This window comes from Rhincodon typus, chromosome 2 (genome assembly GCF_021869965.1).
Source record: "Rhincodon typus isolate 14 chromosome 2, sRhiTyp1.1, whole genome shotgun sequence".
NCBI classification, from domain to species: Eukaryota; Metazoa; Chordata; class Chondrichthyes; order Orectolobiformes; family Rhincodontidae; genus Rhincodon; species Rhincodon typus.
The window spans coordinates 115,203,666-115,226,808 of NC_063333.1; positions in this window are offsets into that span (position 1 = coordinate 115,203,666).

Consider the following 23,143-nt stretch of genomic DNA (forward strand, 5'->3'; position numbering starts at 1 on the left):
CCCCCCCCCCCTTCCTCCCTCTCTCTTTTTCTCTCCCTCTCGCTCTCCTCCACACATTCTCACTGTCTCACTCTCCCTTGCTATCTCCCACCCCACACCATAGTCTCTCTCTCCCTGTCCCCCGCGTGCACACACTCTCTTTTTTGTCCTCTCTCTCACACACACTCACACAAACAAATCTATGGGCTGAATTTGTATTTGCAGATACATTATACTTTGTTCAAAATGCATACAATTTATAGACAGCCAGTCAATGTAGCGGTTTATTAATTCCTACTTTTGAAATAAAACCAGTTTGATTCCAAACTAAAAACAGTTTCTCAACAAGGCCTCACACCTAACATGCATTGTCTGACCTAAAATATCGCCTCTTTATGCTAATAAAACCTTTACTTCTTTCATGACTGTGACAAACTGAATCCAGGGATTTACATATACATATTAATCAACTGAAACCTAACTGACTGAAGATTTAACAGCATCTTAGGTTTGTTTAACACATCCTCATCAGTGATGTGAACCTTTGACCTTTTACTTCTAAATTATGTTCTGATACTACATCTCATCACTAATACCTGAAGAAGGAGTGAGGCTCTGAAAGCTTGGTTTTCAAATGAACCTGTTGGACTATAACCTGGTGTCATGTGATTTCTGACTTGTCCAAAGCTGCCATTTGAAAATCTGGGTTTCTAAATAGTATGCCAGTGGGAAGTCCAGTGGACATTGTTGATTATTTAATGTTATAATTTGTTAAACTGTTTTAAATATTCCAGTTGAAGTTATTAGTACTTCCAAATAACCTATTATGTTCTGTTATTACTTCTGTTACCAAGACTGTTCATGTTTACTGTTGTTTGGAGGACTTAGGTTTTGAAGGATTGTGACAAATGGATTTACTGTGCATTATGAACACACTTGCACTCATTTCTTGAAAGGACGTTGAAGGCTTGCTGTAAATTACATGACTTGTGATTACTGCTTGTTTTGCAGTAATCCATTGCTGGGGTTGTTTTGTGTAGAATCTGGCTTGGGAAAGGTTCTTTCTTGTTTTTACCTTGTTTGGTTAGAGAAAACTTGCTAAGAACAAGCTGCCCAGCTGATCTCTCCTGTTTGAAATGCAAACCATGTCAAATTCAGGGTGAAACCTGTTGCTGTTTTAGAAGAGTGAGTCAAGAAACATCTAAGGATTATATTTTGAGTAAATTGTGAAATCTGTGTGACTTCAGAGACAAATGTTCGTGATTAGTGACTGGACCACATATGCCAGGACATCAAAGCAACAAGACTCCGGAACATCTTGTGATTTAGCCTTTTGGCATTAAGAGTAACCCACTGTCCCAAGTTGTTTTTTCCAGAAAGCTAATCCCTATAGAGAAATCTGTTTTCTGTTTATTTTCCTGAAGAGTGAGTTGCGAAGTGTTTGCATTTTTTTAAAAATATCTATAGATGGATAAACATTTGTAATTCTGTATTACACTGTTAATCAATTCGTGTATCTTTATGGAATAAGTTTTTGTTTTGATAATAAACCAATAATTGTGTTTATTGAGACACTTGTTTAAAACCTAAGTGTATTTCATTATATTTTATGTGATGCCTGTGGACTAGTGGGACTAGAGTGACAGTACACTCCTTCACCCTGGGTCTTAGTATTTTTGATGTTCTGATGCCATTTGTCATCTAAAATGAGTTGCTTGTTTGCAATGCATTTTAGAGTAGATGATTTTCGCAAAGGATTTTTGCTCGTTCTGTGTAAGTTGTTATTGGCACTCTTGCTCTTTAATTTGTCGAAACATTGTATTGAAGAGACGTAATATCAGGTGTAATTTCCCTGTAATCTGCATTGGGCCGCTTGAAATTAAGCAATTATTTGCATCTCTCATCATCGCCCAGTGCCTCACTTTTGGCTTTCTGCACAAGGTGTCTCATACAGCAATATGAAGCTTTTTGTGATGTTGATTTGAGAGGTAAATATTGACCAGGCCACCTCGGTAGCTCCTCTGTTCTTCAATATAGTGGTACGGGATATGTAACACTCAGTTTAGGGAGTAGATTAGGGCTTGATATTTGATCTGAAAGATCCTACCTCTGACATTGAAACTGGCTGATCTAAACTGACTTCTTTATTACCAACTGATTGAGTTTAATGTCATCTATATATCACTGGATGGTCAAAATCTTCACCTTTTGACCCTCATCCCCACTTCGCAAGTTTGATTCTCTGACTCTGCATGTTTCCTGTCTTTGATTGACTATATCTGTTAGTGGCAGAGATTTTGGTTGTTTTCTTACTGGAACTATGTTTTAAAACTAGTTTCTTCAAAACAAGTTCATTTGCCTTCTCATTTCTCTCAAAGACACAACATCCAATCCTTTTCTGTTATGACCACTTAAATATTGTCAAGTGTCTTAGGATTTTTTTAATACCAAGTATGTACTGTTGCAATAAATGAAAGTTGTTATGGAGTCTTAGAATCATTCGGCACGGAAACAGGCCCTTCGGCGAACTCATCCATGTCGACCAGGTTTCTCAAACTGAACTAGTCCCATTTGCCTGCATTTAGCCCATATCCCCATAAACCTTTCCTGTTCATATAACTGTCTGAATGCCTTTTAAATACTGTCACATTTCTGATATTTCAGAAACCTTTTTACCTCCTCCTTAAGCACTTAGTGTTCTAGCCTGTCTAAAGTAGAGTTCCACAAACTCCATTTTCACCACCTGTCATGGATGTTGTTTCATATTTTATTTTATTTCATTACAAAGTTTTCTCTCTGGGTTTCCTATTGAAGTTTCAAGCTGTGACTACCGTCAATTCTGCCTGGAAACAAGTCCATGAATTAGTTTTGTTTTCTTTAGAGAGTATACATGTATAAAATATATATTAGTGTTATCTGATCTTGTTACACGAGCTGTTGTACATGCTGTAAAAGTCTTACTGTGTATGTATGGCCAGTAGTGTAATGACTCAGGCCAACGAATAATGAATGACTTGTACAATTAAATTCTGGTTGGTTTAAATTGAATAAATTTTTCTGCTCAAACTTGAGTTACGTTCAAACAAAATCTTCAAAAGAATATTAGATAATTATCTAGAGAGAAATTGGAAGGCTCTCAGCGAAAAGTCTGGCTGAATGGGACTAGTGAGTTGCTGTTATAGAGAATTGGAATGGAAACCATGGACTGAATACTCTCCTGTGAGCCATTCTATGTGCATCCGCAAAACAGCACTGACAACTTCCTACCAATTTAATTGTTGGCCAGTGCTGAGTGTTCTTTTAATCTGCATGGTTATTAGTAGAGTGCAGGAGAAATCTGTTTGGTAACCCTGGTATATGTCTATAACCACATATTATGACTCTTTGTCCTTGCCAGTCTGTACTGAGGGTGAGGGGAGGAAAGTTTCTTGTGCTGTTTGTCTGGCAGAGGGTCCTCTCATGGTCTGTCTGGCCTGGAGGTCGGGTCCTTTTGAGTCGTCTACCCCTGCAAGATCCTTTTGACTTTCTCATTTATGTTTGGATAGCTGATAATTGACATCTGAAGATTCTACATGTGTCTTTACACTCGGGATTATTCAATATTGTGCTGTTCTTGACCATTTTTACCCTAAGTCCTACTCTGCTATCACTTGCATGTAAACCTACATTTGCTTTTGGTTTGATTTTCAAATTCTCAGTAATGACCAGCCACAAACTTCCCTGTCTCTATAATTGCCTCTAGCTCTCAAATGTAAAAGGCATCTCTGTTCCTCTAACTCTGGCCTCCTGTGCTTCCCTGCATTTAATTGCTCCATCATTTGTTGTACTTTTCGTTTGCACAGGGTCCCAAATTGGAAGCCTTCCCTACATGTCTCTGCCTGTTCACTCTTCCTTCCTCCTTTAAGACATTTCTTACAACCTGAAGCAAACACAGTGCTGTAGAAACTCAGCTGGTCTGGCAGCTTTTATGGAGAAAGCAACCGTTAACGTTGAGGGTCTGGTCGGACTCTCTTCTTCAACTGTGGAGGAGTCATACTGGACTTGAAACATTAACTCTGTAGAGTAAAAACATATAGAACATTAGTGGGGGTTGTTTAAACAATATCGGTAAAACAGGAGATATGCATTTAACAAGGGTACACAGTAACCATTATTGATTTTAATCTACAAGTAGACTATGGAAACTACATTAGCAACAATAATGTGACAGATGAATTCCTGGAGTTTGTGCTAAAACAATGTCTTAGACCAGTACATTGAGGAACCCACTAGGGAACAATCCTAGATTTTGCACTAAGCAATAATAATAATTTGAGTCCAGTATGCCTCTTCAGAATCTCTTAAAACCTATCTCATTGACCAAACATTTTTGGCATTTGTGCTGTCATCTTATGTGGGTTAATCTCACGCTTTGGTTTGTTCCCTTGATGCACCTTGGAAAGTTCCTTCAGGTTTAATTATGCTATTTAATTTAAGTTGTAGACAAACTCATTCTTGTTGTTATAATGGAGATGATGTTAACTATTTCTTGAAGGAAGAATATAATATTGAGTGAAGCCATTTAGTGCCATCATGTGTCTGCATAAATTTTCTCCTTCCCTAGTGATTTATTTAACTAGGAATCAGGAAACTCATTAAAATGAAAATAAGTGCTTTAGCATGTTGAGTCTTTCTGCTTCATGTGTAAAGTGTTGCAACAGTTTATAAAAGATAAAAGTCTCTACAATCACAAATTAATATGTTTAAGACAAGCTTTTCTTTTCCATTTATGATGTGGCACTAAGCCACACAAACCATGGAGGTCCTTGGTTTGAAGTCCACTTTATGCTGAGCTGAGAAAGAATGGTGCTATCGGTCTAAGCATTGTTGGGCAGGGAAGAAGAATAATTAACCTTCTAGTTGGCACAGAAGAGCACCTGTTTTATTTGCTCCCTGCACTCATTCGTCTGCTTACCTGAATAAAGAAAGTGGATATACACTCTTTTTCCTTAACAAGGAAAAGGAGCTCGTCTTATTGACACCACTGCCTGATCTGTGATGGTTTGGGTGAAAGTACGAAATTGGCCTAAATGTTCTACATCGTTACTCGGTTAAAAAATCCCTCCCTCCCTCTGGAGCTCCTTCAGTTTTGAAAATTTTCCTCATATTACCTTAGGGCGCACTTGGCTTATTACTATTTTCTGGCTGTGAAGATCTCTTGCTGTCATGCATTGTCATTGATGTGAAGAGGCATTTGTGAACAGAGTGTGGGTTTGTTTTTACTCTAGAAAAGTTATTATGGGCTTGTTTTGACTCCCTGCCAAGCAGCTTGGTTATCATTGCCAACTTGTAGAAAATAGGAGGGCACGGGACAAGCTGTGTGTTGCCATGACAAAGTACAGCACATCCGTGCATAGAAAAAGGGGGAGCTAAGGTTGGCGCCAGCTTGTCTGCATCCTGCATTTTTAAATCCTACCTGGGCAATGACAAAAAAAAGGGTCTGGAAACATGTAATTGCATGAAGTAAATTATTTTCTATTAATTGGGCAAAACCAACTTCTCATTTGCGTAGTCACTGCAGCTAATTCGTGCTATTTTGATTTGTATTTCTGCCTTAATTAGTAAGAACATAAGAACTAGGAGCAGGAGTAGGCCGTCCGGCCCTTCGAGCCTGCTCCGCCTTTCAATAAGATCATGGCTGATCTTTTCGTGGACTCAGATCCACTTACCCGCGTTCTCACCATATCCCTTAATTCCTTTATTGTTCAAAAAAAATCTACCTTGTCTTTAAAAACATTTACTGAAGTAGCGTCAACTACTTCACTGGGCAAGGAATTCCATAGATTAACAACCCTCTGGGTGAAGAAGTTCCTACTCAATTCAATCCTAAATCTGCTTCCTGTAATCTTGAGGCTATACCCTCTTGTCCTAGCTTCACCTGCCAGTGGAAACATCCTCTCTACTTCTATCTTATCTATTCCCTTCATAATTTTATATGTTTCTATAAGATCCCCCCTCAATCTTCTGAATTCCAATGAATATAATCCCAATCTACTCAGTCTCTCCTCATAAGACAACCCCCTCAACTCTGGAATCAACCTAGTGAACCTCCTTTGCACCCCCTCCAGTGCCAGTACATCCTTTCTCAAGTAAGGAGACCAAAACTGCGCACAGTACTCCAGGTGTGGCCTCACCAGCACCTTGTACAGCTGCAACATAATCTCTCTGCTTTTAATCTCAATCCCTTTAGCAATGAAGGACAAAATTCCATTTGCCTTCCTAATTACTTGTTGTACCTGCAGACCTACCTTCTGTGATTCATGCACAAGGACACCCAGGTCCCTCTGCATAGCAGCATGCTGCAACTTTTTACCATTCAAGTAATAATCCTTTTTACTATTACTCCTACCAAAATGTATGACTTCACATTTATTTACATTGTATTCCATCTGCCAGACCTTTGTCCACTCACTCAATGTATCTATGTTCCTCTGCAAAGTTTCACAGTCTTCTGCACACTTTGCTTTGCCACTCATCTTAGTGTCATCTGCAAACTTTGACACCCTACACGTGGTCCCCAACTCCAAATCATCTATATAAATTGTAAATAATTGCGGTCCCAACACCAATCCCTGAGGCACACCACTAGTCACTGACTGCCAGCTAGAATAGCACTCATTTATCCCCACTCTTTGCTTCCTGTTAGTCATCCAATCCTCTGTCCATGCTAATACTTTACCCTTAACGCCATGCATCCTTATCTTATGCAGTAGCCTCTTGTGCGGCACCTTGTCGAAGGCCTTTTGGAAATCTAGGTACACCACATCCACTGGGTCCCCATTGTCCACCTTGCTCGTAATGTCTTCATAGAATTACAAAAGATTTGTCAAGCATGACCTGCCCTTCATGAACCCATGCTGCGTCTGCCCAACGGGACAATTTCTATCAAGATGCCTTGTTATTTCTTCCTTGATAATAGACTCCAGCATCTTCCTCGCTACAGAGGTTAAGCTAACCGGTCTATAATTCCCCATCTTTTGTCTACTTCCCTTTTTAAACAGTGGCGTCACATTTGCTGTCGTCCAATCTGCTGGGACTGCCCCAGAGTCCAGCGAATTTTGGAAAATTACTGCCAGTGCACCTGCTATTTCTCCCGCCATCTCTTTTTTAGTACCCTGGGATGCATTCCGTCAGGGCCAAGAGACTTATCAATCCTTAGCTCCATTAGCTTGCCCAACATTACCTCTTCCGTAATAATGATTGTTTCCAGGTCCTCACCTACCTTCGTCTCTTTGTCAATTACTGGCATGTTATTAGTGTCCTCCACTGTGAAGACCGATACAAAATACCTGTTCAATGCCTCGGCCATTTCATCATATCCCATAACTAAATTCCCCTTCTCATCCTCTAAAGGGCCAACGTTTAGTTTAGCCACTCTTTTTCGTTTTATATATTTATAGAAACTTTTGCTATCTGTCTTTATATTCTGTGCTAGTTTTTTCTCATGTTCTATCTTACTTTTCTTTATAGCTCTTTTTGTGGCTTTCTGTTGACCTTTAAAGTTTTCCCAATCTTCTAGTTTCATGCTGTTTTTGGCCACTTTGTGTGCCTTCTCTTTCAATTTGATAGCCTCCCTTATTTCTTTAGACACCCATGGCAGATTACCCCTTTTCTTACAGTCCTTCCTTTTCACTGGAATATACTTCTGCTGAGCACTTTGAAAAATTGCTTTGAAAGTCCTCCACTGCTCGTCAACTGTCCCACCATAAAATCTTTGTTTCCAGTCTACTTTAGCCAAGTCCTCCCTCATTCTATTGTAATTCCCCTTGTTCAAGCAAAGGACCCTGGTATTGGATTTTATCTTCACGCTCTCCATCTGTATTCTAAATTCAACCATTCTGTGATCACTTCTTCCAAGAGGATCCCTAACTATGAGGTCATTAATTATTCCTGTCTCATTACACAGGACCAGATCTAGGATAGCTTGCTCCTCGTAGGTGACATTACATAGTTTTCTTGAACAGTATCACGGATACACTCAACGAACTCCTCCTCAAGGCTACCCTGACCGAGCTGGTTCGACCAATCTACATGTAGATTAAAATCCCCCATGATAATTGCCGTACCATTTTTTACAGGCATTAGTTATTTCTTTGTTTATTGCCTGCCCCAATGTGATGTTATTATTTGGTGGCCTATAGACTACACCTATCAGTGACTTTTTCCTCTTAGAATTTCTAATTTCCACACAAATGGATTCAACCTCATTTCTCCATAGAACCTATATAATCTCTCAGCACCACCCTGATGTTGTCCTTGAATATCAGAGCTACACCACCTCCCTTACCTTCCTGTCTGTCCTTCCGAATAGTCTGGTACCCTTGGATATTTAACTCCCAGTCATGACCATCCTGTAACCATGTCTTCGTAATGGCTACCAAATCATATTCATTCGTGATGATTTGTGCCGTTAACTCATCAACCTTGTTACGAATGCTACGAGCATTCAGGTAAAGTGCCTTTATGCTAGCTTTCTTACCTTCATGATTTCCAACATCTCTAATAATATCTCCTGAGTTATCCTTCCTTTTTGCTTCTTTCATAGTCTGCCTTGAACTTAAACCCTCCTGCACACATGCTAACCTGCTGCTTATCTTTTTATTTACCATCATACTCCCTGTCATTTTCCCTTTCCCTTCCCCCCCCCAACTCACTAGTTTAAAATCCTAGTGACCACCCTATTTATCCTTTTTGCTAGAACACTGGTTCCAGATCGGTTCAGGTGGAGACCGTCCCATCGGTACAGATCCCTCCGGTTTCAAAACTGATGCCAATCCCCATGAAATGGAACCCCTCTTTCCCACACCACTCCCTTAGCCACGTATTTACTTCCCTAATTTTCTTATCCCTAAGCCAATTTGCACGTGGCTCGGGCAGTAATCCGGAGGTTATGACCCTCGAGGACCTGTTCCTTAATTTCGTTCCTAGTGCTTGGTAATCACCAAACAGGTCCTCCATCCTAGCCTTGCCTATGTTGTTAGTCCCAACGTGGACCACAACAACTGGAGTCCATTCTCAATTATTTTTCAGATTACTGATATATGAGTAATTCTGTTTTTAAATAAATTTAAAATTGCAGATTGCTTGCAAAAAGATATTTGGACCTTTAAAAAGCAATGCTGGAGCCAAGTTAAAATAATGAAGCAAAGAGAGAGGACACCTTCAATATTAATTTGTGGGATTGCTGCTAACAAATTTCCCTAGTAAACTGAAGCTGTGCAGTGATCACGTGAGTCTTTTCAGGCTGAGCCACAGCAGATGTTAGCTTGACATGTGAAGGATGCAATTCTCAAAGGCTTGTCTGGCCAGCCCGTGTACTAATTAGCAATAAATATGCCTTTTGTTTAAATTGTAGCTTTAAATCTGCGTGTTTCCTTAAATTCCTAAAGTGAGTACAGCTACTTCAGTTAAATTATAGCTTGTCTTGGACCGGAAGAGCTTGCTTGTTTTTTAAATAGAAAAAAATCTAAGGCTGTGTTTGTATTCGCACTTTGGATTCCTTAAACCAGCGAGTTGCTTAGCACACCTGGGTCATGTGGTGCAGCATTCAACAGCAGTGAAGAATCAGGCTGAAGGAAGTGGAAATCAACGGGGGTTCATCTTGAATTCTGCTTTAGTGGCTCAGTAAACAGACCAGAAAATGCCATCGGCAGAGGCTATGACGATGTCTACCTTCCACCACCTGTCCTCTACCACAGTACAAGGTGCATGATCCAGGCAAAAATGCAGATTATTGAAGAAAGATGTTGGGGAGGGTTGTGTACTGTTAAACTGTCACTGTTGATTTATTTTTTGATCTAAAAAAATGTTAGGTTGCATAGGTCTTTTAAAAAAGGCTCAGTAGATACAACTCCAGTAGTAATTCTGTAAATAATGGCTTGAATACTCTGCAGCTTTTTTCCCCAGATATTGTGTAGCTTTTGACTGCCTTTGATGTACGTGCATTTAACTCATTCCTGTCTTGCAGCTAAACCAGCTGACTGTCTCCATTGATGCTCATCTTCACGGATGTGTTATGCAGTGCTGTTTTTTCATGTGTGTAGCATTGTGTTGATTTTGTGCCTTAGATTTTAATTTTGTGCACTGTTCATATTTATGGCAGCATTGATGGCAGGGCAGCATGTAGTTCTTAATGGTGAGCAGTATCTGGACATCATTAATGCAATATTTGAAGCACTAACATATTTCCTTTGTTAACGTTCTTTGTTAACCCTTCAGAGCAATTTTCACGACCAACCAATTTTGTTGAGCAGTGTGAACTCAAAAAGAAAAGGTTGTCTCCCTCAGACAGTGGCGTCTCCACCACTGAAAACAAGTACTATCAACCAATTTATTTGTCAACAAATCCTACAATGGAAAGACAACACATCCAGTTGATTTTACTAAAAAGAAAGGGAACTGTCCCCACATAGCATTATACATGATGTAATGTTTCTTCTCTTGAAAATGATGCCTTTATTATCAGGATGAATTTACTCGGTCAGTGATGGTCTTTTATGAACTTATCCCTGGTGTCTGAGACTGAGCAATGGCTTTTAGGGCTGTTTGACTTTTTATAGTGCTGTCTATACCTGTATCATTTGCAGGAAGTGATGTCATAATCCTGGACTTACTCTTCTCATTTATCTGGGATACATGAGTCTGTTGTACATTTACTATGGCCCTTGCCAAAGTTTTTGATTACACCAAAGCTGAAATGCTTACCTTAATCTGCATAATGTAGCAGTGTGGTTTGGAGGTACAGAAAGGGACTCCTGTAAATTATTCTTGCAACTAAATGTTCCAGTGTTTGGAGCTAAAGGGAAAAACAATTTAAATGGTGCCACTGCTGTTCATGTATCTAACACATGCTTAGTTCATCATTTGACTGAGTCAATGTACATGCCATCTTTACTGGCATTCAGAACATTAAGCATTTACTTTGCTGTATAGTATTTCCAAGAATGTAGTACAGTTGTCTTACCTTTTCCAAATGAAAACTATTTTGCTTAACATGTTTTATTCTCCAGCCTATTTTCCCCCAAATTCCTCAGTATAACCTGAAAATCTATTCAGGTGGTGGCCAGTAGTAGCAGTCCTCCCTAGCATTTTGCCCCAGTATTCAATTTTTTGCAAATGGTTTTGGAGAGGGAGAGGGAGAGATTATTTATTTTGATAACTGAAGCGACAAGAGCTGAATCTGATGGTGCCTTTACTAGATATCCATGTTTGCACTTTGTTAGCAAGAGTCACAGATGATAAGTCGTAAGAGTCACAGATGAAGGCAGAATGGTGGCTCAGAGAGGGTGTTATGGTGCCTTAGTGGTGAGCACTGCTGCCTCACGGCACCAGCCTCGGATGGCTGTCTGTGCAGAGTTTGCACATTCTCCCCGTGTCTGCGTGGGTTTCTGCCGAGTGCTCTGGTTTCCTCCCACAGTCCAAAGGTGTGCATGTCAGATGAATTGGCCATGCTAAATTGCCCATAGTATCCAGAGATGTGTAGGCTAGATGGATTAGCTATGGGAAATGCAGGGTTACAGGGATAGGGTAAGGGTGTGAGTCCTGGTGGGATGCTCTTCTGAGAATTAGTGTGGACTGGTTGGGCTGAATGGTCTGTTTCCACACTGTAGAGATTCTATGGATAAGTAGGTGCAGGAGCCTTGTCTGATTTCATGCAGGGAGGAAAATGAGAAGACATGCCAAAGGCCTTGAACACAGGGCCCCATTGTAGAGGCACTGCTGGGCTGTGTTGTTTCACCACATAAGAATTTGGAACGTTATGCAATTTGATATCACTCCATTTACTCAGCATTGCAAAGACTTGGACCTACTAAGCAGAGGCCATGAACAGGTGGGGTATTGATTCTGCTTCCTGTTGAGATTGAGAAGGGTGAGAGAAGATCCAATACTGCTTTATGATACTGAAGGGCTTTAATTGTCAGAAAGCTAGGGAGGGATTGTTACTGCGTTGTTGTCTTTCTTTAGGGATTAGAGGGTACTGTGTAAATATATTTCCCCTGATTAGGAATTATGTCATGAGATAGGGTCAGGTTTGAATTCATCACCTGAATAACTTGGGTGAGTTTTTAGAACGTGGAAGTTTTGCCGCAGGGAGGTGTTGAGGCATAGACAACTTTTTTTTTTATATAAGAAGTAATAGATAAACTGCAGGGAGATGTATGGCTGTGTGGTGAGTGGGATTAGTTCTCGATTGCTCCAATGAAGCTTGACAGTGAGAATGGTTTAAATGGTTGCTTTCTGTGTTGCAAGTTTCCGGTTTCTGTTGAGTTGCATATTAAGATAGATACTGATACTGCTCAACCATTGAAGAACTCATTGCAGGCACTCTAGGAAAAGAGCGTTTGTAACTTGCCATTGCTATGCAAATTGGACACCCTCATAAGAATGGGCTATGATGTTGAACTCCTGGATCACCAGTTCTGATGTGCTATAGTGAAAAACCGCAACGACCTCCTCAGAAGACAGACATAGGATACCCTTTGTCATCAAGTACTTGCCTGGAGTGGAGAGACTACACCATGTTCTTCGCAGCCTTTAACATGTCATCGATGATGACAAGCAATTTGCCAAGATCATCCCTACGTCTCCACTTCTTGCCTTCAAATAACTGCCAAACTTTTAACAGACCATTGTTCACAGCAAACTACCTAGCCTTCAGGACAACATTGCCCACAACACCACACAGCCCTGCTATGACAGCTTCTGCAAGGCATGTCAAATCATCAACATGGATACTGCCGTCTCATGTAGGAACACCACCCACCACGTACACGGCAGATACTCAAGTGACTCGGCCAATGTAGTCTAACTCATGCGCTGCAGGCAAGGATGCCCTGAGACATGGATATACTGGCAAGACGTTATGACAATGGCTGAATGGACGCTGTACAGCAATTGCCAGACAGGAATGTTCCCTCCCAATCTTTGGGTAGGCATCCTCCAAGGCAGCCTTCGAGATACACGACAACGCAGAATCGCTGAGCAGAAACTGATAGCCAAGTTCTGTACCCATGAAGACGTTCTCAAGTGTGATCTTGGGTTTGTGACGTGTTACATGTGACCCCACCACACTTCTGTATCTGTAAGATCTTTCTTACTGTCCTGTTTTGACACCAGCACCTTGATAAATCGTGATCTCTCTACCTTAATTAGTTTGTACAGTTTTGGATGACTTCTTACTTTGGTTAGACCCTTGGCAAGTACTCTTTTATACCTATCATGTTATTCCAGTCATTTGGTTTGTCTCCAGCACCACCTTATTTTTAATTTTTTGTAATTATCTCTCTACCTCATTTAATTGGATTATCCTGCAGAGACTTATTATTTGATACTCCACTCACACCATTTGCATGATCTTTTGATCTCTCTCTGTCTATAAATTGAATGTGTGCTTCTCTCTCACTTCACCTGATAAAGGGGCTACAATCCAAAAGCTTGTGATTTCAAATAAACCTGTTGGACTATAACCTGGTGTTGTGTGGCTTCTGACTTTGCCCACCCTAGACCAACTCCACATCATCTGTAAATTGCAACAGAAGAATGCTAGTGAAAGGTTTATCTGTTGTTTGCTGATTTGATGATAATATGCAATTGTGTTACATGATTTATTATTATTTAGTTTACGTGGGAATGAAAATTCTCTTAAAATGACCATTTAAATTACATTATTGATCAGGTAGTGCATTTTAAAGTTGCTTAGCTTTAACTACAAAATTAATTTTCTTAGATTTGTCTATTCCCTTACACAAACGTTACTGTAAACTGTTGAATGTAATGGTACAAGTTCCTGGGTTTGTTCATCCTTCACTGTTGAGGCCAAAACCGATAATAGGTGCAATTATTGCCAAGCCCCGCCTCCTCTTACTGGTGCAGTCTCCTGATTGCTGTGAAGAAACCTCTTTTATATCCTGGGGCTGATTGTATACTAGGTCTAACAGGGGTCCCATAAGTTACTTGGTTTTTTGGGAAAAGCTGTACAGACCAGTGAAGGCAAAACTATTTTCTAGACCTGCGTATATCGACTGAATTGCTGGCTGCTAGGATACGTAGCCCATTTTTTATATTATCTTTTGGAGACTGACATGGTAGTTCATGGGCATCTGGAGTTAGCAACACAATACAGTTATAGTCTTCACCGCAGTTCTGACTTTAAATGCACAAACAAACAATATGATTGGCTTGCTGGAAACATGGGCAAATAGTTTGAAAATCTACAATTTTTGACCCTTGGTTGCACAATATTCATGAAGTAACGAGTAAGTAAAGAATAAACTACTGAATTAAAATGAAGTCTAGCAAACCTGGAAGCTTGGCATTCAGAGCCCCTCTTGTTGGAATCAAGATACACAATAGATTGGTTGAAAAGCATAGATCTCTTAGACATTTGCTCAAAAAGTGGAATTGTGTGTAATATGTGGAGTAGCTGCAAAATACACCCTGTACTTTTAGCCTGACAATAGGGGATTCTATTTGGATTTTAAGTCAGTTGGGGCACCCTTGCCTCTAAATTGAACACTTGTGGCTATAAACAATACTCTAAGCCTTCGAAGTGGACTGCATTTAGTACAAAGCTGGAACGTTGCATTTTGTCATCGTTAATTTTCTATCAAACAACGTGACATAATTGCAATGAGTAAAATATATTGTGCTACATATTTCTATGCTTCTGTGACAAGAAGCATTAAATCTTCAATTTCAATCCAGGTCTCAGCCTCTTTTAATCCTTGAATCAGTCAGTTGACTTCTTGCTTAGATAACAAGGTGTAGAGCTGGATGAACACAGCAGGCCAAGCAGCATCAGAGGAGCAGGAAAGCTGACGTTTCGGGCCTAGACCCTTTTGTCTACTGCTTGGGAAGCATTCTAGTTGATTAGAGTCAGATGGATCTCCCTTGTGAAGTCAAGCTGGCTGTACATGCTGTGGAGAATGACAGCCTGAACTTGTGCCCACCGCTTGGTTCTGGCATGATTTAATTTTTATAAACTTGTTTCCTTCGGTATTGTTCCAAACATTTTCAGTGCTGCTGTCTCAGTTCAAACCTTACTCGTGTACTTAGTGAGTTTGGATATATAACACATTTTCTGTAGGTCAGATTTTCTAAATGACATTACTTTATTGACGGGTCTCCATCTCTGCTGCCATGAGTGATTTAGAATAATTAGAATAAAATAAATGGCCTAGGATAACTGCCAGCGGTAAAACAGTACCAATCAGAAAATCTCGGCAGCTGTCTTTCAGGGAACCATTTTAGTTGAGAAGCAAGTTAACCTTTTTATCTGGCCATCAGAGAGTGATCTGATCTTTTGAATAGATTTTGGTCTTGGGTAATAGTTTGGTGCTTTATTTACAATTATAGTGAAAATCTTCAGTTCCAGTTTGTTGGGATTGTGTTTCCCTAAACTCTATTTCTGCTGATGATGGACCTGTTGTTTTAAAATTGTTTCATATTGTTATATATTCTTATAGTAGTGGTGATGTTCCCAATCAAAACATAGCTACAAGTGCTTGAAATATTTGAGACATGAGTGCAGAGAAATGATGGTACCTTTTGTTTTTAGTTTGGAGTTGAAAATGCGCACTTTTTTATAAATTTCATTCACATGCATTGAAACAGATTTTAATCTCGGTTTATGCAGGAACAGACTGAAAGGACAAGGGCATAAACCAAATGAAGTTTTCTGGTGAAGAAAGGCAAAAGCTTCAGACATCAGTCATTGGAAGCAGAATTTATATTTCATTTGGATCTTGTTTTTCAGCCTACACCAGTTCCAGCTCCTGAACATTTCCATGAAACTAGGAACAAGAACAGGCCATTTAGCTCCTCGAGCCAATTCCATCATGCTGAGATCATAGCTGATCGCTGACCTAACCATGTTGGTTAACGACTTAGTGTAACAACTGATCTACTGTCAGTTGCCATTTGTGGAAGAGATTTCCAAGCTTCTACCATGCTTTGTGTGAAGAAGAATTTCCTAGTTTCACTCTTGAACAATCTGGCTATAATTTTCAGATCACTCTGTCTAGTCCTACGTTCTGCAGAAAATAAAAAACAAAAAACACAAGATAGTCTCTGTTGCACCTGCTTTTCAACCTTGAATACTTCAATCAAGACCAAGAGCAGAAACCTAAATCACAGGCCCTGAGGTGCTGCTCTGAGCACCCTTCTGTCCTGCACCCTGATCAAATCACACCCTTAACTACATTCAGAGAGCAAGCAATGTTGGATTAAGTATTGCGTAGAGTAACAAGGTTTGAATTAATGACCCCAGAGTAAAAACCTTTTGGGTACTAGTGATCATGTGATTGAATTTTGCATCTAGTTTGAAAGATAGGAGGATAGGTCCAAGACATTTATTTTAAACTTAACAGCAATATATGGGCGTGAAAACTGAGCTAGCTGTAGTGAGTTATGAAATTAGGCCTCGGAATTAATCAGTAGAGATACAGTGTCAGACATTTAAATACATATTTCAGAATAAGTACAATCTTAATATAAAGAGAAATCACAAGGGTGATCCACAATATAGTTAAGTAAAGCAGTTAAGGAAAGTATCATACTTAAGGAAAAAACACAATTCTACAAAGATGAATGGCATGTCACATTCATAATTCAGAGAACACTAGAGAATGGTTAAAAGCTCAATCAGGATAAATAAATTGGAGAACAAGAGCTAGCTGGCTTGATATGTTAAAAAACAGCAAGAGTTTCCATAAATATTATAAGACTGTGTCTTTTTATTTATACTTTTAATTGTGGGCAGAAATGAGAAAATAGGACCATAAGACACTGGAGTAGAATTAGCCCATTCAGCCCATCAGGTTTGCATTGCCATTTGATCATGGCTGATGTGTTTCCCAACCCCATTCTCCTATCTTCTCCCTGTTAATGCTTGATCCACATACCAATCAAGAACTTATCTCTGTTTTAAATGCACTCAGTGACTTGGCCTCCACAGCCCTCCTGTGGCAGTGAGTTCCATAGGTTGATCACCCTTTGGCTGAAGAAATTCCTTCTCATCTCAGTTCTGAAGGGTCATCCCTTCATTCTCAGGCTCTGCCCTTTGGTTCTAATCTCTCCTACTACTGGAAACGTCGTCTCCATGTCTACTCTCTTCAAACATCTCCGTATTCTGTAAATTTCAATCAGATCCCCCTCTTCCTTCCAATCTCTATCGAGTACAGACCCGAATCCTCAACCGCTCCTCACGTGACAAGCCCTTCATTCCCAGGATCATTCTTGTAAACCTTTTCAGGATCTCTTCCAACATCAGCACAGTTTTCCTTAGCTGTGGGGCCCAAACTGCTCACTTTATCGCAAATACGATCTGACTAGAGCCTTGTACAGCCTCAGCAGTAGATCTCTGCTGTTGTATTCTGGCCTCTTGAAATGAATCCTAACATTGCATTTGCCTCCCTAACTGCCAACTGAACCTGTGTTAACTTTTGGAGAATCCTGAATGAGGATGCCTAAGTCCCTTCGTGCTTCACAGTTCTAAAGTCTTTCACCATTGAGAAAATAGTCTCACCTCTAGTGCATAGTGCATAACCTGTCAGTTTCCCACATTGTATTCCATCTATCACTTCGTTGCCCACTCTCCTAGCCTGTCCAAGTATTTCTGTAGCCTCCGGCTTCCTCAACACTACCTGCCCCTTCACCTGTCTTTGTGTCATCTGCAAACTTAACAACAATGCCCTCAGTTCCTTTGTCTGGATTGTTAATATAAAATGTGAATAGTTGTGGTCCCAACGCCGATCCCTGCAGAACTCCACTATCAATGCCAGTACCTTACCCCTAACATCAAGGGCTCTTATCTTACTTAGTAGCCTTCTCTGTGGCCCCTGGTCAAAGGCTTTCTGGAAATCCAAATAGATCACATGCACCGGCTCTCCTTTGTCGAACTTGCTTATTACCACCTCAAAGAATTCTAACAGATTTATCAGGCATGACCTCTTCTTGACGAAGCCATGCTGTCAATACTCCGCAATGTCTTCCTTAATAATAGACTCTAAAATCTTACCAATGATTTTAGTCAGGCAAGCTAACCTATTGTTTATAAAAACCGAAAGAACTGCAGATGCTGTAAATCAGAAACAAAAATAAAGTTGCTGGAAAAGCTCAGCAGGTCTGGCAGCATCCGTGAAGGAAAAAACAGTTAACATTTCAGGTCCAGTGACCCTTCCTCAGAACTGATGGAGGCTGGGAAAACGTCAGTTTATATACAGAAAACGGGGAGGGAGATGGGGTAGGGAGTAAATGATAGGATAGAACCTAAAGAGAGAGAAGAGCAGTTGGACAGACAGAGTTGATAACGATCAGGCTAGGAGGGTGATTAGTTGTTAATGAGGACTATTAGTGACTAACAACAGATGGTGTGCAATGGCAGGCTATGTGGTAACAAGGCCTGGTGTGTCGGGTAAGGGGCTAGGACATGGGAGAGTTTAGGCCCTAAAATTATTGAACTCTGTATTGAGTTCGGAGGGCTGCAGGGTCCCCAAGCAGAAAATGAGGTGTTTTTCGTCAAGCCAGAGGCAGAGATGTTGGCCAGGGAACAGGGTGGTGCGTTAAAGTGGCAGGCAACAGGTAGTTCAGGGTCTTTATTGCGAGCAAAATGTAGATGTTCTGCCAAGCGGTCACTCAGTGTACACTTCGTTTCCCCAATGTAAAGGAGACCACATTGTGAGCAGTGGATGCAGCAGACTAGATTCTGGGAAATGCAGGTGAAGTGTTGCTTCACCTGGATTGTATGTTTGGGCCCTTGGATACTGGGGAGGGATGAGGTAATTGGGCAGGTGTTGCACCTTCGCCGTTTACAGGGGAAGGTGCCGTAGGGCTGTTGGGGGGTGTTCAGGGTGAATGAAGTGTGGACCAGGGTGTCCTGGAGGGAACAGTCCCCACGGAAGGTGGACAAGGGAGGAGAGGGGAATATGTGTCTGGTGGCACCTAGCAGGAGGTGGCAGAAATGATGTCTGATGATCATCTGGATGTGGATGATGGTGGGATGGTAGGTAAGGACAAGGGGAACCCTATCGCTGTTGTGGGAGGGAAGAGAAGAGGTGAGGGCGAAAGTGCGGGAGATGCACTGGACCTGGTTGAGGGCCCTGTCGACAATGGAGCTGGGAAATCCTTGGTGGAGAAAGAAGGTGGACATTTCGGAGGCTCCCTTGTCGAAGTTGGCCTCGTCTGAGCGTATACGACGGAGACAGAGGAACTGAGAGAATAGGATGGAGTCTTTACAGGAAGCAGGGTGTGAGGATGTAGAGTCCAGGTAGCTGTGGGAGTCAGTGGGTTTGTAGTGGATGTTAGTGACCAGTCTGTCCCCAGAAATGGAAACAGAAATGTCGAGGAAGGGAAGGGAGGAGTCAGAGACCAGGTGAAAGTGTGAGGGCAAGGTGGAAATTGGAGGCAAAATTGAAGCTTTCCAATTCCAGACGAGAGAGGGAAGCAGCACCGATAATATCATCAATGTATCGGAGAAAGAATTGTGGGTGGGGGCCTGAATAGGATTGGAACAAGGAATGCTCCATGTACCCCATGAAGAGACAGACATAACTAGGAACCTAACCTAACCCATAGTTTCCTGCCTTCTGCCTCTGTTTTTAAACAGGGTGTTAACTTAGCCATTTTCCAGTCCTTTGGGAGCCATCCTGACGCCAGTAATTCCAAAAAGATCACCATCAATCCCTCTACAATCTCCTTAGCTATCTCCTTTCTGAAATCTGGGGGGTAAAATAACTTTTGAAACCAATGAATGCTGCATGGTTTGAAAGCATATAATTTAATACTCATTGTGACCACTCTTCTTGTACAGCTATGGGTTACAGCAGTGTTTACAGCCTAACTGGAACTGATGGAGTTTTGTATAGATGGAGCTTTAGTTGCAACAAGAATCTGATTGGTTTTGTGGGCTATTGACCAGTTATTGATGACAAAGGCTTTCTGTCTGCCAGCAACCAGATTGGTTCTCTGGTGAGTGAACAGCTTGGAACTAGGAGCAAGATCTGGAGAAGTTGACGAGTCTCCACTAGCTAGGAATGCCTTCTGTGTTCTCAGCAGTAAGCCACATTAAACCTGAAGAAAACCAGGTTATTGTTCCTTCAGTTGTTGCAAGACTTTTAATTGATGTCAGTGACCAACCTGTGTTTTACGGAAACCAGATGAATCATCCAAAGATTGACTATTTGTGTCTGTATGAAGAAGCAGCATTCTGACCAGAGTAAGAATTGCCTCAGTAAGATTTCTGAACTGGAACCGTTGAGTTGTTTTCTCAAACTTTTCCCTCCGTTGATAACCGATGTTATTTTTTCTGTGTGTGAGAGAATGAAAGTAAGGAGGAGTTTATAAGGGAAATAGTTTTATTTCGTGTTATTGCTGACTTTGTTTGTTTGTTTATAATTGTTTATCTGTCGCTAACAATCCAATTACTTTAAACAAGTAGTAATTCTCGTTAAGTACAGAAATGTGGTCCATGATTTCTGTCAAACTGGGCCTGAAAATTGGGGAATCTTTGCATACTTTAAAATATCTTTTAACTTTGTGTGATGACGTTTGATTTCTAGGGTGCTACCCAGTGAAATGTGACAGTATATTTATAAAATGTGAAGCGAGTGTTGGTCCTCCAGAGGGTGAGAATAGGGAGTTCATAATAGGTAAGGAGGAAATGGCAGATATGATGAATAACTATTTTGCTTTTGCCTTCACAATAGAGAATCCAAAACAAAAGCTCTGTGATACCTGTAAGTCAGCAGGTTGATGGAAAACAGTAACATGGTGAAATTATAATTGCGAGGGAAGCAGGAAAGTTTGGCACAGGGAAGCTGTTAGAATTGCTCATTAAGAAGATTATAGTTGCGCTCTTAGACTCAAAATAATTAGGAAGACCCAACACGATTTTCCCAAAAGGAAAACATGCTTAAATAATGGAATTCTTTAAAGAAGTAATGTGGGCCCTCTTGTGGCACAGTGGTAGTGTCTCTACCCCTGGACCGGAAGGCCCAGCTTCAAGTCTCATCAGCTCCAGAGCTATGTATTAACATTTCTGAACGCATTAAATAGAAAAATAGATTTTAAAAAAAGTGTAACATTACCACTGCACAACAAGAAGGGTCATGTCCCTACTCCTGCACCAGGAGGCCCAGGTTCAAGTCTCCCTGCCTCAGAGGTATGTAATAATATCTCTGAACTTAGAAAATTAGTGTTAATTAGAAAAAATAGTGTAATTAACAAAAGAAGTAACGTAGGTCCCCTTGTGGTGCAATGGTGGTGTCCCAGCTGCTCCGGAGGCATGTAATAGCATCTCTAAACAGGGTGATTAGAAAAACAGGTTAAATTACAAAAAATAAAAAAAAAGTAACATCAGCCGTCTTGTTACACAGTTGTAGTGTCCCTGCCCCTGGACTTGGAGGCCCTGGTTGAAGTCCTACCTACACCAGAGCTGTGTAGTAGGTTGCCTAGAAAAATAGGTTCAATACAAAAATTTTAAAAATTAATGGAGCCGTATGCATTGTTGATAAAGGGGAGCCTAATGATGCGCTATACTTGGCAGCAGATATTTAATAAGGCTGTTATGGAAATTAAAAGCTGATTGCAAAGGGGATAACATATTGGCATAGACAGGAGGTTGTGTTGGTGTGTCAAATTTTTACAATTTATAGCAATTACTTAAATGAGTAATACTGAAGGCATGGTAGCTAAAGTCAAGGATGACACCAAGGAAGGTGGGGAAGGCATTTTGTGAAGAAGTCAGAAGGAAGTTACAAGCAGATATAGATAGGTTGAATGAGTGGACAAAAATTTGGCAGGTGGAGTATGATGTGGGAATGTGTGAAGTTATTCACATTGGCAAGAAGAATAATAAAGTATGCTTTTATTTAAAAAGAAAACAACTGTGGAATTCTGAGTTGCATATAGGTGTTCTAGTGCATGAGTCACAAAAGTTAGCATGCAGGTACAATGGGATGTTATCTTTTATTATGAGACTAAGCAAAGAAAGATGTTTTGCTTCAATTATACAGGGCGTTGGTGAAATCCCATCTTGAATACTGTATATAGCTTTGCTCTCCTTTATTTAAGAAAGGATGTAAATGCCCTGGAAGCTTCAGAGGAGGATTACCAGATTGATTACTGGAGTGAGTGTGGTGTTATATGAAGAAAGATTGGACAGGGTGGACTTATTTTCGCTGTAGTTTAAAAGAGCAGGTGTGATTTGTGTGAAGTGGAATAAGAATCTGAATAGTCTTGACAAGGTGATGTAGAAAGGAAGTTTACTCTGGTCTGTCCAGAATTGGGCAGTATTGTTTTACAGTAAGAAGTTGCCCCTTTAGGCAGAGAGGAGGGAAAACTATGAGTGTTGTGTGCCTTTGGAACTATTTACCTCAAAAGATGGTGGAGGTGGTATAATTGAATATTTTTAAATTGGAAGTTGATAGATTATTGTTCAGCGGGGGAATCAAAGGTTAAAGGGAATGGATGAGAACACCAGCAAATCAGCAGTGATCTAATTGTGAATGGTAGAGCAAGCTCATAGGGGCAAAATGACTACTAAGCTAATTCATATGTTTGTATGTTAACCATCTAAATTCCAGGGAATAAATTCCTAATCTATTTAGCCTCAATTTAACCCTTATTTTTCATGTATCATCCTAGTAAATTAAAGTACACTCCTTTCAAAAACAAAAGATTCTTTCCTAAGGTAGTGGTGGGGAGGATGCCAAACCTTGCTGTCAGTATTCTGGGTGCAGTCTAACTAGGATTTTGTGTAACTAAGATGTGACTTCTACACAGTGGTATTCTGGACCTTTGCATATAAATAACAGATGTACGTTAGCGATTTTGATTATTTTCTATAACAGTTTGTGATATTTTAATAATCTATGTATTGGGACCCTCCAGTTTCTTTGGACTTGCACTTAGCTACACTCGTTTCTAGCTTTTCACTATTTAGAAAATATCCTTTCATACTCTTTTAGTTCCAAAATAAATGACCTCACATTGGCCTATGTTGAAATCCATTTGCCAGATTTGCCCATTAATGAATTTAGCAATGTCTCTTTATAGTGTTGTGCCACCATCTCTTGCTTATAGTGTTGTCTATCTTTGTGTTACCATCAAATTTAGCTATTTGGCTTTT